The 14352-nt window shown below is 49.6% G+C and overlaps 6 non-coding genes and 1 pseudogene across 6 annotated transcripts; all 7 read right to left on the bottom strand.

Moving 5' to 3' along the window:
- Positions 1–1031: 1031 nt before the first annotated feature.
- On the bottom strand, positions 1032–1222 carry LOC141199541 (U2 spliceosomal RNA). The gene has a single exon (XR_012271289.1). It is a non-coding gene; the product is annotated as a U2 spliceosomal RNA (small nuclear RNA).
- Positions 1223–2345: 1123 nt separating this feature from the next.
- Positions 2346–2536, bottom strand: LOC141199540 (U2 spliceosomal RNA). The gene has a single exon (XR_012271288.1). It is a non-coding gene; the product is annotated as a U2 spliceosomal RNA (small nuclear RNA).
- A 1120-nt stretch (positions 2537–3656) lies between these two features.
- Positions 3657–3849, bottom strand: LOC141200818 (U2 spliceosomal RNA). Its single transcript, XR_012272527.1, has one exon. It is a non-coding gene; the product is annotated as a U2 spliceosomal RNA (small nuclear RNA).
- A 5564-nt stretch (positions 3850–9413) lies between these two features.
- Positions 9414–9491, bottom strand: LOC141201005 (U2 spliceosomal RNA; annotated as a pseudogene).
- A 1118-nt stretch (positions 9492–10609) lies between these two features.
- LOC141199539 (U2 spliceosomal RNA) lies at positions 10610–10800 on the bottom strand. The gene has a single exon (XR_012271287.1). It is a non-coding gene; the product is annotated as a U2 spliceosomal RNA (small nuclear RNA).
- A 1121-nt stretch (positions 10801–11921) lies between these two features.
- Positions 11922–12112, bottom strand: LOC141200275 (U2 spliceosomal RNA). The gene has a single exon (XR_012272000.1). It is a non-coding gene; the product is annotated as a U2 spliceosomal RNA (small nuclear RNA).
- Positions 12113–13233: 1121 nt separating this feature from the next.
- Positions 13234–13424, bottom strand: LOC141199538 (U2 spliceosomal RNA). Its single transcript, XR_012271286.1, has one exon. It is a non-coding gene; the product is annotated as a U2 spliceosomal RNA (small nuclear RNA).
- Between the last annotated feature and the right edge of the window lie 928 nt (positions 13425–14352).

The raw sequence follows: 14352 nt of genomic DNA, 5'->3' as shown, positions 1-14352 counted from the left end.
ATGCTGTCAACCTCTAGATCCCTCACATGCCTGCACTTTTCGGCTTGCTGCTGCTGCAATCCACGCGTTTTACATCTGCATAACTCCACCTCTTTTAGCACAGTACCCTCAACCCCCGGCTGTTCCCACCCGCCTCAACACCGTTGGAAGGGAGGAGAACCAATTAAGGCGGGGGGGGGGGTGGAACGAGCAGCTGTCTACCCTTAGCAGGAGGGTTGCTGATTAATTACCTCTCCTGCTGCTGCTGCTGCTGGCTGTCCAGCAGCAGACTGAAGGTGGCTGCTGCTGTGCGCAGGTATATAAAGGCTCAGAGCCTATTATGACACGCGCAGCCAGCGTTCCATTGCCACATTCCGTCTACTGCAGGCGGGATACCTGGATGGCTGAATGTCACTGAGAAGCTCACAGAGACCGCCATAAGCAACAGTTTAAAAGAATGCCACAGACTAATCAACCAAACTTTTTGGGTTGGTTTCTCTTTTATAGTCTGCAGGCATTAAATGAAAGAAGTCAGTGTTCCAGCAGAGGGAGACAACGTTTCAGAAAAGGCATTGTAGCAAACCAAAAAAGAAATTTTAAGCGCAGCAGAGTAACCAGCTCACATACCTGTTAGCTCAGGTGAGTTTAAAAGGCTGCTGTTGATAACAAGGGCATTTGCGAAATAGATGGTGTGTGTGCAACAATATACTGAAAGTTCAATTATATTGTGCAGCTTATCTCACCACCTGTAGTTATTTAGGTGAAAGCTCCAAAATGCTTGCCTAGTATGTCTGTTTATCCAAAAGGAAGTATAGAGGGAGAGCTAGATAGATAGCATTGCATTACATTACATTACATGGCAATGCAATGCACAGTTGCTGAAGTTGAACCAAAATGAGCTTGTCATCTGGCTTCTGCAACTTTTAACATGAAAAATCCAATGAGGAGAAGAAAAGCAAAGCCAAAGAGTCCATCCCAAAATCCGACAAACAAGCAAAATGAACAAAAAGCATTGAATTCAATTCTTTCTGATTTTAGAAACTGCATTAAAGAAGGGGTGCACCGGTCCTGGAGATACTGCAATACCAGGTCAATGCGTGGAGTGGACAGAGCAAGCTCTTTTTCCATCTCCCTGTTCTAAAAATCCATTTAATATATGGTCCCCAGATAGGGGACGTATCAGATATTAAACTGATAAGAACAGATACTACACTTGATCTTAGCCAAAAGGCCGAGAAGCGATAACCAGAATTGGTTTCCGACTACGGTGCCACCCAAGGATTCTGAAAAGTCCATTTGTGGAGATGGCCACCTGGACTCCCGTTAAGAAGACATGCTGTCAACCTCTAGATCCCTCACATGCCTGCACTTTTCGGCTTGCTGCTGCTGCAATCCACGCGTTTTAGATCTGCATAACTCCACCTCTTTTAGCACAGTACCCTCAACCCCCGGCTGTTCCCACCCGCCTCAACACCGTTGGAAGGGAGGAGAACCAATTAAGGCGGGGGGGGGGGGGTGGAACGAGCAGCTGTCTACCCTTAGCAGGAGGGTTGCTGATTAATTACCTCTCCTGCTGCTGCTGCTGCTGGCTGTCCAGCAGCAGACTGAAGGTGGCTGCTGCTGTGCGCAGGTATATAAAGGCTCAGAGCCTATTATGACACGCGCAGCCAGCGTTCCATTGCCACATTCCGTCTACTGCAGGCGGGATACCTGGATGGCTGAATGTCACTGAGAAGCTCACAGAGACCGCCATAAGCAACAGTTTAAAAGAATGCCACAGACTAATCAACCAAACTTTTTGGGTTGGTTTCTCTTTTATAGTCTGCAGGCATTAAATGAAAGAAGTCAGTGTTCCAGCAGAGGGAGACAACGTTTCAGAAAAGGCATTGTAGCAAACCAAAAAAGAAATTTTAAGCGCAGCAGAGTAACCAGCTCACATACCTGTTAGCTCAGGTGAGTTTAAAAGGCTGCTGTTGATAACAAGGGCATTTGCTAAATAGATGGTGTGTGTGCAACAATATACTGAAAGGTCAATTATATTGTGCAGCTTATCTCACCACCTGTAGTTATTTAGGTGAAAGCTCCAAAATGCTTGCCTAATATGTCTGTTTATCCAAAAGGAAGTATAGAGGGAGAGCTAGATAGATAGCATTGCATTACATTACATTACATGGCAATGCAATGCACAGTTGCTGAAGTTGAACCAAAATGAGCTTGTCATCTGGCTTCTGCAACTTTTAACATGAAAAATCCAATGAGGAGAAGAAAAGCAAAGCCAAAGAGTCCATCCCAAAATCCGACAAACAAGCAAAATGAACAAAAAGCATTGAATTCAATTCTTTCTGATTTTAGAAACTGCATTAAAGAAGGGGTGCACCGGTCCTGGAGATACTGCAATACCAGGTCAATGCGTGGAGTGGACAGAGCAAGCTCTTTTTCCATCTCCCTGTTCTAAAAATCCATTTAATATATGGTCCCCAGATAGGGGACGTATCAGATATTAAACTGATAAGAACAGATACTACACTTGATCTTAGCCAAAAGGCCGAGAAGCGATAACCAGAATTGGTTTCCGACTACGGTGCCACCCAAGGATTCTGAAAAGTCCATTTGTGGAGATGGCCACCTGGACTCCCGTTAAGAAGACATGCTGTCAACCTCTAGATCCCTCACATGCCTGCACTTTTCGGCTTGCTGCTGCTGCAATCCACGCGTTTTAGATCTGCATAACTCCACCTCTTTTAGCACAGTACCCTCAACCCCCGGCTGTTCCCACCCGCCTCAACACCGTTGGAAGGGAGGAGAACCAATTAAGGCGGGGGGGGGGTGGAACGAGCAGCTGTCTACCCTTAGCAGGAGGGTTGCTGATTAATTACCTCTCCTGCTGCTGCTGCTGCTGGCTGTCCAGCAGCAGACTGAAGGTGGCTGCTGCTGTGCGCAGGTATATAAAGGCTCAGAGCCTATTATGACACGCGCAGCCAGCGTTCCATTGCCACATTCCGTCTACTGCAGGCGGGATACCTGGATGGCTGAATGTCACTGAGAAGCTCACAGAGACCGCCATAAGCAACAGTTTAAAAGAATGCCACAGACTAATCAACCAAACTTTTTGGGTTGGTTTCTCTTTTATAGTCTGCAGGCATTAAATGAAAGAAGTCAGTGTTCCAGCAGAGGGAGACAACGTTTCAGAAAAGGCATTGTAGCAAACCAAAAAAGAAATTTTAAGCGCAGCAGAGTAACCAGCTCACATACCTGTTAGCTCAGGTGAGTTTAAAAGGCTGCTGTTGATAACAAGGGCATTTGCTAAATAGATGGTGTGTGTGCAACAATATACTGAAAGGTCAATTATATTGTGCAGCTTATCTCACCACCTGTAGTTATTTAGGTGAAAGCTCCAAAATGCTTGCCTAATATGTCTGTTTATCCAAAAGGAAGTATAGAGGGAGAGCTAGATAGATAGCATTGCATTACATTACATTACATGGCAATGCAATGCACAGTTGCTGAAGTTGAACCAAAATGAGCTTGTCATCTGGCTTCTGCAACTTTTAACATGAAAAATCCAATGAGGAGAAGAAAAGCAAAGCCAAAGAGTCCATCCCAAAATCCGACAAACAAGCAAAATGAACAAAAAGCATTGAATTCAATTCTTTCTGATTTTAGAAACTGCATTAAAGAAGGGGTGCACCGGTCCTGGAGATACTGCAATACCAGGTCAATGCGTGGAGTGGACAGAGCAAGCTCTTTTTCCATCTCCCTGTTCTAAAAATCCATTTAATATATGGTCCCCAGATAGGGGACGTATCAGATATTAAACTGATAAGAACAGATTTTTTGATTGAATATATCTTTTATTAGCACAAAAAATAAGTTAACAGACAGTGTACAGTGCCGCAGCCCAGTACACACAGAATTCTACATCATATTTACATAGCATGAGGATACGACGCACTAACTAGACACATCACACCCCTATGCTACACAAAACACTCAATCTGAAAGAAAAAGCATGTCAATCAATACAGTACGACGAATCGTGATAAGGGATGGGGATTGGGAAAAAGGGGATGGGGAGGGGAAAATCACAGGCCCGAAGCTTTATTGAAAGACAAGACACATAAGGGGAGAGGGGGAGGAGGGGTTTAGTCCTCATCCTCGTCCTCCGGACCGTCCACGATGGAATAGTCTCTGAGCAGGCTGTGGATCAGCCTGCGGCAGTCCTGGATGGACATCCTCTCCCTCCTCAAGATGAGCCGGTTCCTGGCGACCCAAACGGCATCCTTGAAGCAGTTCATAAGGCGCCAAGCCTCCTGGATGGCTCCGACGGTATGAACCCCAGGGAAGAGTCCGTAAAGCACAGAATGGTGCGATAGGCTCGCCCTGGGGACAGAGTTCCTCAGGTCGTCCTCAAGGGCAGTCAACAGGCGCTGTGCAAATCCGCAGTCCCAAAAAGTGTGCAAAGATGTTTCCTCCACGAAGGGGCACCTTGGGCAGTACCGGGTCTTGCACAGGTTCCGGGCATGCATGAATGACCGGACGGGCAGTCCGCCCTGAATCGCCATCCACGACAAGTCCTTGTGCCCGTTGGTCAGCCTGTCAGACGACACATTTGTCCACACAGTCTCCAGCGTGTCCTGGTGAAGTCCTGTGATGTTCTCCACGTCATCCTTGGCTCTGATGAGCTTGTGGATAGTTTTGGGCTTCCACAAGTCGGGCTTGAGTCCCTCCAGTTGATGTTCCCCCACAAATCGAACGACGTCTCCGTAGAACCATGGCGTCGTCCAGTTGTAGGGGAAGGAGCTGTCCCACTTGTCCCAGCCGAGTCGCCTCCAAAGAGGAAGCAGGAAGAAGCGAGACATGGACCTGCCCGCGGAGCCATTCTTGACTTGCAAAGTCCGGCGGACACAATCACACACAAAAGAGGATCGCAGGAGGGTGGGGATATCTGGAACGCCCTTCCCACCCTTGCGAGGCTCCTTGTACATGACGGCCCGCCTGACTCTGTCCATCTTGGATCCCCAGACAAAGTGAAACACTGTCCTGGTAATGGCCCTGCACACAGTGACGTGTGGGGGCCAGGCCTGCGCCGTGTACTGCAAGACGGGCAGGACCTCATTACGCAGGACGAGTGCCTTACCCTCACAAGTGAGGTGTCTGAGGCTCCAGAGTCCGATCCGTTGCTTCACTTTGGCCAAGCGTTCTTGCCAGGACTTGAGGGCCGCTCCTTCCTTCCCGAACCAGACTCCCAGCACCTTGAGGAAATCCGGTTGAATGTTGAAGGGGAAGGGGGCGGAGGAGGCCGGCTGCCAATCCCCGAAGAGCATGGCTTCCGACTTCCTGCAGTTGACTTTGGCCCCTGAAGCCCGGCCGAACCTCTCACACGTCTGGACGAGGGCGTCGACTGAACCACGATCAGCGCAGAAGACGGTGACGTCGTCCATGTAGAGCGAGCACTTGACCTCGTGTCGTCCCGGACCCGGTGCGGTGATCCCTCTGATCTCTCCATTCTGCCGGATAGCCTCTGCGAAGAGTTCTATAACACAAACAAAAAGAAGAGGTGATAGAGGGCAGCCTTGTCTGACCCCAGAGAGGACAGGGAAGGGGTCAGTCTTCCAGCCGTTCACCAACACCGAGCTGTGGATATCAAAATACATCAGACGGACATACGAACAAAACATGTTACCCAAACCTAACCGGTGCAGAGCTCGGCCCATGAACTCGTGGGAAACCCGGTCGAAGGCCTTCTCCTGATCCAAGGAGACCAGGGCCGCGTGTGCGCGGCGGACCTTGATGTACTCGACCGTGTCCCGCACGAGAGCGAGGCTGTCTGCGATGCGACGTCCAGGGATGCCGCAGGTCTGGTCCGGTTTGATGATCCGTCCGATGACCGTCTTAAGTCGTGTCGCCATCGTCTTGGCCAGGATCTTGTAGTCCACGTTGAGCAGAGTGATGGGACGCCAATTCCTCAGGTCGCACCTCTCTCCCTTCCGCTTGTACAGGATCATGACCATTCCTTCCCTCAAAGATGGAGGCATTCTACCCTCCACCGCCATCTCCTCGTACAGGTCCAACAGGTCCGGACAGATGAGGTCTCCCAGCGCTACATAGAGCTCCGCTGGAAGACCATCACTGCCCGGGGTCCTGCCGGTCCTAAAGGATTTAGCGGCAGAGAGCAATTCGCCCACCATCAGAGGTTTGTCCAAGGCTGCCGTGCCTGCAGGATCAAGATGGTTAGTGATACCTGACAGGAACTTATCAGCAGCGTCGGGGTCGGTAGTCTTGTGGGAGTAGAGTTCGCTGTAGAAGTCGCTGACGACCCTCATCACGTCCTCCTTCCCACGTCGCATGTTTCCGCTCTCGTCTCGCAGCTCGTTCAGGGGCGTGTGACCGGCATGAAGTTTCCTGAAAAAGAATGAGTTACATTTCTCACCCTTCTCCAGATTCTCCACTTTGGAACGGAAGACGATTCGCTTGGACTCCTCCTCAAAGTGCCTTTTCAGGCTCTTCTTGGTCTCCTCCAGCTCCTCCCTCACGTCCCAGCCGCAGTGAAGAAGGTCCTGCAGCGACCGCAGCTCGCGCTGCAGCCCTCTGAAGTCCCTCCTCTTCTCACACGCCTGTTGTCGACCCTTGGCCTGAAAGAAACAGCGAAACTCAAGTTTAACATATTCCCACCAATCAGAGACTGTTTGGAAGCTACCCTTGTAGGACTGCCACATTGCGTAGGCTGCTCTCAGCTCCTCCACGACTTCATCCTGAGCCAGCAGAGCACAATTCAGCTTCCAGGAGCCGGGGCCGGACGGAAAACCGTCGCCGAGGACACCTTGTAAGTGAATGGCTCTGTGGTCGGAGAAGAAGCAGGGGACCATCGAGTGCCTACTCTGCCTGACTGCCCGAGAGGTGAACACAAAGTCAATCCTGGAGCGGAGTGAGCCATCGGGTCGGCTCCACGAATAGTTCGTGGAGCCTCTCCCCATGGAGCCCACCACGTCCTGAAGAGAGGCCTCGGTTACCATCTCGATGAGCAGCTTGGACGTGATGTCCAACTTGGCAGATGTGCCAGAACTACGACCATCCTCCTCGATGGGGCAGTTGAAATCCCCGGCCATCACTAAGGTCCTGGTGGTGGCAAGCTGAAGCCGCAGGGTCTGGAAAATCTCCAAACGCTCATTCTTCAGTGGGGACGCATACACGTTGATGAACCTGACAGGTTCTCCTGCCCAGTTGCCATCTACAACAAGAGCCCTGCCGCAGATGAGCTCCTGGACGGACTCAAGCGTGAATGCGCCCCCCCTGATCAGAATTGCGACCCCCGCAGACTTGCAGTCACCCCCACCGGACCAGTAGGATGGACCGTGGGACCACTCCCTGGCCAGATGTTTGAAGGACCTAGAGGAGGGAAGGGAACATTCCTGCAACATATAAACATCACACAACTGGGAAGTAAGGAAGGCATAAATAGTCTGACGTCTGAACTTGTCCTTGATGCTCCTGACATTAATGGAAAATAACTTAATATTAGCCATCATGTAGGGAAAAAAGAAAAAGTTAGCGCAGGCAATACACCTTAGTTACCACTCCGGTCGGGTGGTCCCTCGTCGGTGTTGACTGCTGGTGACGGGATCACCAGCAGGCCCTCTTCCTCCATCTGGTCAAGCAGCGCGGCCTCGATCTCGGCGACCACCAGTTCCTCCTCTTCTGGCTCGGCCACCAGGGTCTCAACCATGTGCTCCATCTCTTCTGGCTCAGGGAGGGTATCCTCCTTTTCGCCTACGAAATCCAGAATCTTCTTTTTGGAGGATTCAGTAGCAGGGCTGTCCTCCACCTTCCTCTTTCCCCGGGTTGGAACTGGGGAGACAAGAAGGGGAAAATCCTCCTCGGAATAGATAGCGGCGGGTGGAGGAAAGGTTAATTCCACCGCTACCATGGTCTGGGGAGGGAGAGTGGCTGCCGGGGCAGGGGAAAGGACACCTGCTGAGGAGTAGGGGAAGGAGGAAGAGGAAGTGGAATCCTCAGCAGGGGTGGCCGGGGTGGGGGGGGATTGGACGGGGGTGGCAGGGGGAGGGATCGAGAGAGGGGTGACAGAACTCTTACCCTCCTTTGACTTTTTCTTCTGCTTCGGAGCTGTTGGGACCGTCGCTGGGGCTTTGGCCACCAACTCCTTGACCGCTTTGGCCTTGGTCGTCTCGGCCTTGGCCGCTGGGGCCTTGGTCGTCGCGTCCTTGACCTTCACAGGCCTGGTCGTCGGGGCCTTGTCCTCCGGAGCTGGGGTCGTCGCAACCACCGATGCCCAGGATCTCTCACGCTTGGGGCAATCCTTGTATAGATGAGCCGCCAGCCCACACAGGTTGCAGGACGTCTTCTTCGGGCAGTCCTTCGAGCTGTGTCCCGTCACTCGACAAATCCTGCAGGCATCCTCCTTGCAGTCCTTCATCTCGTGGCCGTTCTTGCCGCATCTCCTGCAGTTCCGCGGCATGTCCGGGTAATAGATGAGGCCGTAGGAGTTGCCCAGGGAGAATGTCGGGGGCAGGTGCCGAAGTCCGTCTGAGTACGCCAGGTCCCTGTGAAGTCTAACGGTCACCGACCACTTACCTGTCCAGAAGCCGAGTCCATTCAGGATGTGAGAGGGTTCCTTCACAACCAAACAGAAGCGTCTCAGGAAGGTACAGATGTCTTGGCCTGGGGTGTGCGGGTTGCGCATGGAGACCGTGATCCTCCTTTCGTCCCTCTGGATAGGGCAGCTACCTGTAAAGGCAGAGAAAGAATTATCCGGTCCTTTTGCGCTTACCATTTCCCAGAACCTCCTGCAGGTGTTCACAGTGGCGAAGGTGACGAAGAAGATCCCCGTCAAGAAGGTCTGGATGCTGAGGGTGTCCGACCTGGAGAAGCCTCGATCCAGCAGCATCTTCTGGCAGAACACGTCCGAGGACATGTCCGGCACCCTCCCATCCACTTCCTTCAGCTTCAGGGCCACCGTCTGCCGCATCCATGGCTCCAGGGCTGGAGCTTCGTGGCGGGGCTTCTGGTTTCCCTTCTGCTGGCCAGTCGTGGAGGCAGAGTCCTTGGGGTCAGAATCGGCTCCTGGCTGGGCCCTCCTGGCTGTCCCCTGCTCCAGGCTCTTCTTTTCAGCCTTCCTCGCAGCGCTTGCCATGGCTTTCCTCCTGCAGTTACTTCTTGGAGCTGGATCTGGAACTCTTCCCGGAATGGGTGGAGCTATGCAGATTCTTCTCCCGTCGTGTTCTGGACAAATTCCCCGAAAGGTCTTTGTCTCGATGATTTTCTTCCTCGAAGATTCCACAGGACAGCCCGATTCTTCTCCGAGTCTTCGTCTTCTTCTGGATTCTTTAGAGCTTCTTCCTCCCACCGATATCCGCCTTCCTTCTCCGATGTCAGCTGGGCTCCGAAGCTCTTCTCCTTCCGAGTTCGATCGCTCTCGTCAAGTGTAGATCGTAGCTCTTGTGTTCTTAAAAGAACAGATACTACACTTGATCTTAGCCAAAAGGTCGAGAAGCGATAACCAGAATTGGTTTCCGACTACGGTGCCACCCAAGGATTCTGAAAAGTCCATTTGTGGAGATGGCCACCTGGACTCCCGTTAAGAAGACATGCTGTCAACCTCTAGATCCCTCACATGCCTGCACTTTTTGGCTTGCTGCTGCTGCAATCCACGCGTTTTAGATCTGCATAACTCCACCTCTTTTAGCACAGTACCCTCAACCCCCGGCTGTTCCCACCCGCCTCAACACCGTTGGAAGGGAGGAGAACCAATTAAGGCGGGGGGGGGGGTGGAACGAGCAGCTGTCTACCCTTAGCAGGAGGGTTGCTGATTAATTACCTCTCCTGCTGCTGCTGCTGGCTGTCCAGCAGCAGACTGAAGGTGGCTGCTGCTGTGCGCAGGTATATAAAGGCTCAGAGCCTATTATGACACGCGCAGCCAGCGTTCCATTGCCACATTCCGTCTACTGCAGGCGGGATACCTGGATGGCTGAATGTCACTGAGAAGCTCACAGAGACCGCCATAAGCAACAGTTTAAAAGAATGCCACAGACTAATCAACCAAACTTTTTGGGTTGGTTTCTCTTTTATAGTCTGCAGGCATTAAATGAAAGAAGTCAGTGTTCCAGCAGAGGGAGACAACGTTTCAGAAAAGGCATTGTAGCAAACCAAAAAAGAAATTTTAAGCGCAGCAGAGTAACCAGCTCACATACCTGTTAGCTCAGGTGAGTTTAAAAGGCTGCTGTTGATAACAAGGGCATTTGCTAAATAGATGGTGTGTGTGCAACAATATACTGAAAGGTCAATTATATTGTGCAGCTTATCTCACCACCTGTAGTTATTTAGGTGAAAGCTCCAAAATGCTTGCCTAATATGTCTGTTTATCCAAAAGGAAGTATAGAGGGAGAGCTAGATAGATAGCATTGCATTACATTACATTACATGGCAATGCAATGCACAGTTGCTGAAGTTGAACCAAAATGAGCTTGTCATCTGGGTTCTGCAACTTTTAACATGAAAAATCCAATGAGGAGAAGAGAAGCAAAGCCAAAGAGTCCATCCCAAAATCCGACAAACAAGCAAAATGAACAAAAAGCATTTAATTCAATTCTTTCTGATTTTAGAAACTGCATTAAAGAAGGGGTGCACCGGTCCTGGAGATACTGCAATACCAGGTCAATGCGTGGAGTGGACAGAGCAAGCTCTTTTTCCATCTCCCTGTTCTAAAAATCCATTTAATATATGGTCCCCAGATAGGGGACGTATCAGATATTAAACTGATAAGAACAGATACTACACTTGATCTTAGCCAAAAGGCCGAGAAGCGATAACCAGAATTGGTTTCCGACTACGGTGCCACCCAAGGATTCTGAAAAGTCCATTTGTGGAGATGGCCACCTGGACTCCCGTTAAGAAGACATGCTGTCAACCTCTAGATCCCTCACATGCCTGCACTTTTCGGCTTGCTGCTGCTGCAATCCACGCGTTTTAGATCTGCATAACTCCACCTCTTTTAGCACAGTACCCTCAACCCCCGGCTGTTCCCACCCGCCTCAACACCGTTGGAAGGGAGGAGAACCAATTAAGGCGGGGGGGGGGGTGGAACGAGCAGCTGTCTACCCTTAGCAGGAGGGTTGCTGATTAATTACCTCTCCTGCTGCTGCTGCTGCTGGCTGTCCAGCAGCAGACTGAAGGTGGCTGCTGCTGTGCGCAGGTATATAAAGGCTCAGAGCCTATTATGACACGCGCAGCCAGCGTTCCATTGCCACATTCCGTCTACTGCAGGCGGGATACCTGGATGGCTGAATGTCACTGAGAAGCTCACAGAGACCGCCATAAGCAACAGTTTAAAAGAATGCCACAGACTAATCAACCAAACTTTTTGGGTTGGTTTCTCTTTTATAGTCTGCAGGCATTAAATGAAAGAAGTCAGTGTTCCAGCAGAGGGAGACAACGTTTCAGAAAAGGCATTGTAACAAACCAAAAAAGAAATTTTAAGCGCAGCAGAGTAACCAGCTCACATACCTGTTAGCTCAGGTGAGTTTAAAAGGCTGCTGTTGATAACAAGGGCATTTGCTAAATAGATGGTGTGTGTGCAACAATATACTGAAAGGTCAATTATATTGTGCAGCTTATCTCACCACCTGTAGTTATTTAGGTGAAAGCTCCAAAATGCTTGCCTAATATGTCTGTTTATCCAAAAGGAAGTATAGAGGGAGAGCTAGATAGATAGCATTGCATTACATTACATTACATGGCAATGCAATGCACAGTTGCTGAAGTTGAACCAAAATGAGCTTGTCATCTGGCTTCTGCAACTTTTAACATGAAAAATCCAATGAGGAGAAGAAAAGCAAAGCCAAAGAGTCCATCCCAAAATCCGACAAACAAGCAAAATGAACAAAAAGCATTGAATTCAATTCTTTCTGATTTTAGAAACTGCATTAAAGAAGGGGTGCACCGGTCCTGGAGATACTGCAATACCAGGTCAATGCATGGAGTGGACAGAGCAAGCTCTTTTTCCATCTCCCTGTTCTAAAAATCCATTTAATATATGGTCCCCAGATAGGGGACGTATCAGATATTAAACTGATAAGAACAGATACTACACTTGATCTTAGCCAAAAGGCCGAGAAGCGATAACCAGATTTGGTTTCCGACTACGGTGCCACCCAAGGATTCTGAAAAGTCCATTTGTGGAGATGGCCACCTGGACTCCCGTTAAGAAGACATGCTGTCAACCTCTAGATCCCTCACATGCCTGCACTTTTCGGCTTGCTGCTGCTGCAATCCACGCGTTTTAGATCTGCATAACTCCACCTCTTTTAGCACAGTACCCTCAACCCCCGGCTGTTCCCACCCGCCTCAACACCGTTGGAAGGGAGGAGAACCAATTAAGGCGGGGGGGGGGGCGGTGGAACGAGCAGCTGTCTACCCTTAGCAGGAGGGTTGCTGATTAATTACCTCTCCTGCTGCTGCTGCTGGCTGTCCAGCAGCAGACTGAAGGTGGCTGCTGCTGTGCGCAGGTATATAAAGGCTCAGAGCCTATTATGACACGCGCAGCCAGCGTTCCATTGCCACATTCCGTCTACTGCAGGCGGGATACCTGGATGGCTGAATGTCACTGAGAAGCTCACAGAGACCGCCATAAGCAACAGTTTAAAAGAATGCCACAGACTAATCAACCAAACTTTTTGGGTTGGTTTCTCTTTTATAGTCTGCAGGCATTAAATGAAAGAAGTCAGTGTTCCAGCAGAGGGAGACAACGTTTCAGAAAAGGCATTGTAGCAAACCAAAAAAGAAATTTTAAGCGCAGCAGAGTAACCAGCTCACATACCTGTTAGCTCAGGTGAGTTTAAAAGGCTGCTGTTGATAACAAGGGCATTTGCTAAATAGATGGTGTGTGTGCAACAATATACTGAAAGGTCAATTATATTGTGCAGCTTATCTCACCACCTGTAGTTATTTAGGTGAAAGCTCCAAAATGCTTGCCTAATATGTCTGTTTATCCAAAAGGAAGTATAGAGGGAGAGCTAGATAGATAGCATTGCATTACATTACATTACATGGCAATGCAATGCACAGTTGCTGAAGTTGAACCAAAATGAGCTTGTCATCTGGCTTCTGCAACTTTTAACATGAAAAATCCAATGAGGAGAAGAAAAGCAAAGCCAAAGAGTCCATCCCAAAATCCGACAAACAAGCAAAATGAACAAAAAGCATTGAATTCAATTCTTTCTGATTTTAGAAACTGCATTAAAGAAGGGGTGCACCGGTCCTGGAGATACTGCAATACCAGGTCAATGCGTGGAGTGGACAGAGCAAGCTCTTTTTCCATCTCCCTGTTCTAAAAATCCATTTAATATATGGTCCCCAGATAGGGGACGTATCAGATATTAAACTGATAAGAACAGATACTACACTTGATCTTAGCCAAAAGGCCGAGAAGCGATAACCAGAATTGGTTTCCGACTACGGTGCCACCCAAGGATTCTGAAAAGTCCATTTGTGGAGATGGCCACCTGGACTCCCGTTAAGAAGACATGCTGTCAACCTCTAGATCCCTCACATGCCTGCACTTTTCGGCTTGCTGCTGCTGCAATCCACGCGTTTTAGATCTGCATAACTCCACCTCTTTTAGCACAGTACCCTCAACCCCCGGCTGTTCCCACCCGCCTCAACACCGTTGGAAGGGAGGAGAACCAATTAAGGCGGGGGGGGGGGGGTGGAACGAGCAGCTGTCTACCCTTAGCAGGAGGGTTGCTGATTAATTACCTCTCCTGCTGCTGCTGCTGCTGGCTGTCCAGCAGCAGACTGAAGGTGGCTGCTGCTGTGCGCAGGTATATAAAGGCTCAGAGCCTATTATGACACGCGCAGCCAGCGTTCCATTGCCACATTCCGTCTACTGCAGGCGGGATACCTGGATGGCTGAATGTCACTGAGAAGCTCACAGAGACCGCCATAAGCAACAGTTTAAAAGAATGCCACAGACTAATCAACCAAACTTTTTGGGTTGGTTTCTCTTTTATAGTCTGCAGGCATTAAATGAAAGAAGTCAGTGTTCCAGCAGAGGGAGACAACGTTTCAGAAAAGGCATTGTAGCAAACCAAAAAAGAAATTTTAAGCGCAGCAGAGTAACCAGCTCACATACCTGTTAGCTCAGGTGAGTTTAAAAGGCTGCTGTTGATAACAAGGGCATTTGCTAAATAGATGGTGTGTGTGCAACAATATACTGAAAGGTCAATTATATTGTGCAGCTTATCTCACCACCTGTAGTTATTTAGGTGAAAGCTCCAAAATGCTTGCCTAATATGTCTGTTTATCCAAAAGGAAGTATAGAGGGAGAGCTAGATAGATAGCATTGCATTACATTACATTACA

This window comes from Phyllobates terribilis, unplaced genomic scaffold, assembly GCF_046119375.1.
Source record: "Phyllobates terribilis strain yellow unplaced genomic scaffold, ASM4611937v1 Scaffold_108__1_contigs__length_5656254, whole genome shotgun sequence".
NCBI classification, from domain to species: Eukaryota; Metazoa; Chordata; class Amphibia; order Anura; family Dendrobatidae; genus Phyllobates; species Phyllobates terribilis.
Note: the sequence above shows the minus strand (reverse complement) of the source record. Positions and strands in the feature narration are given on the sequence as shown.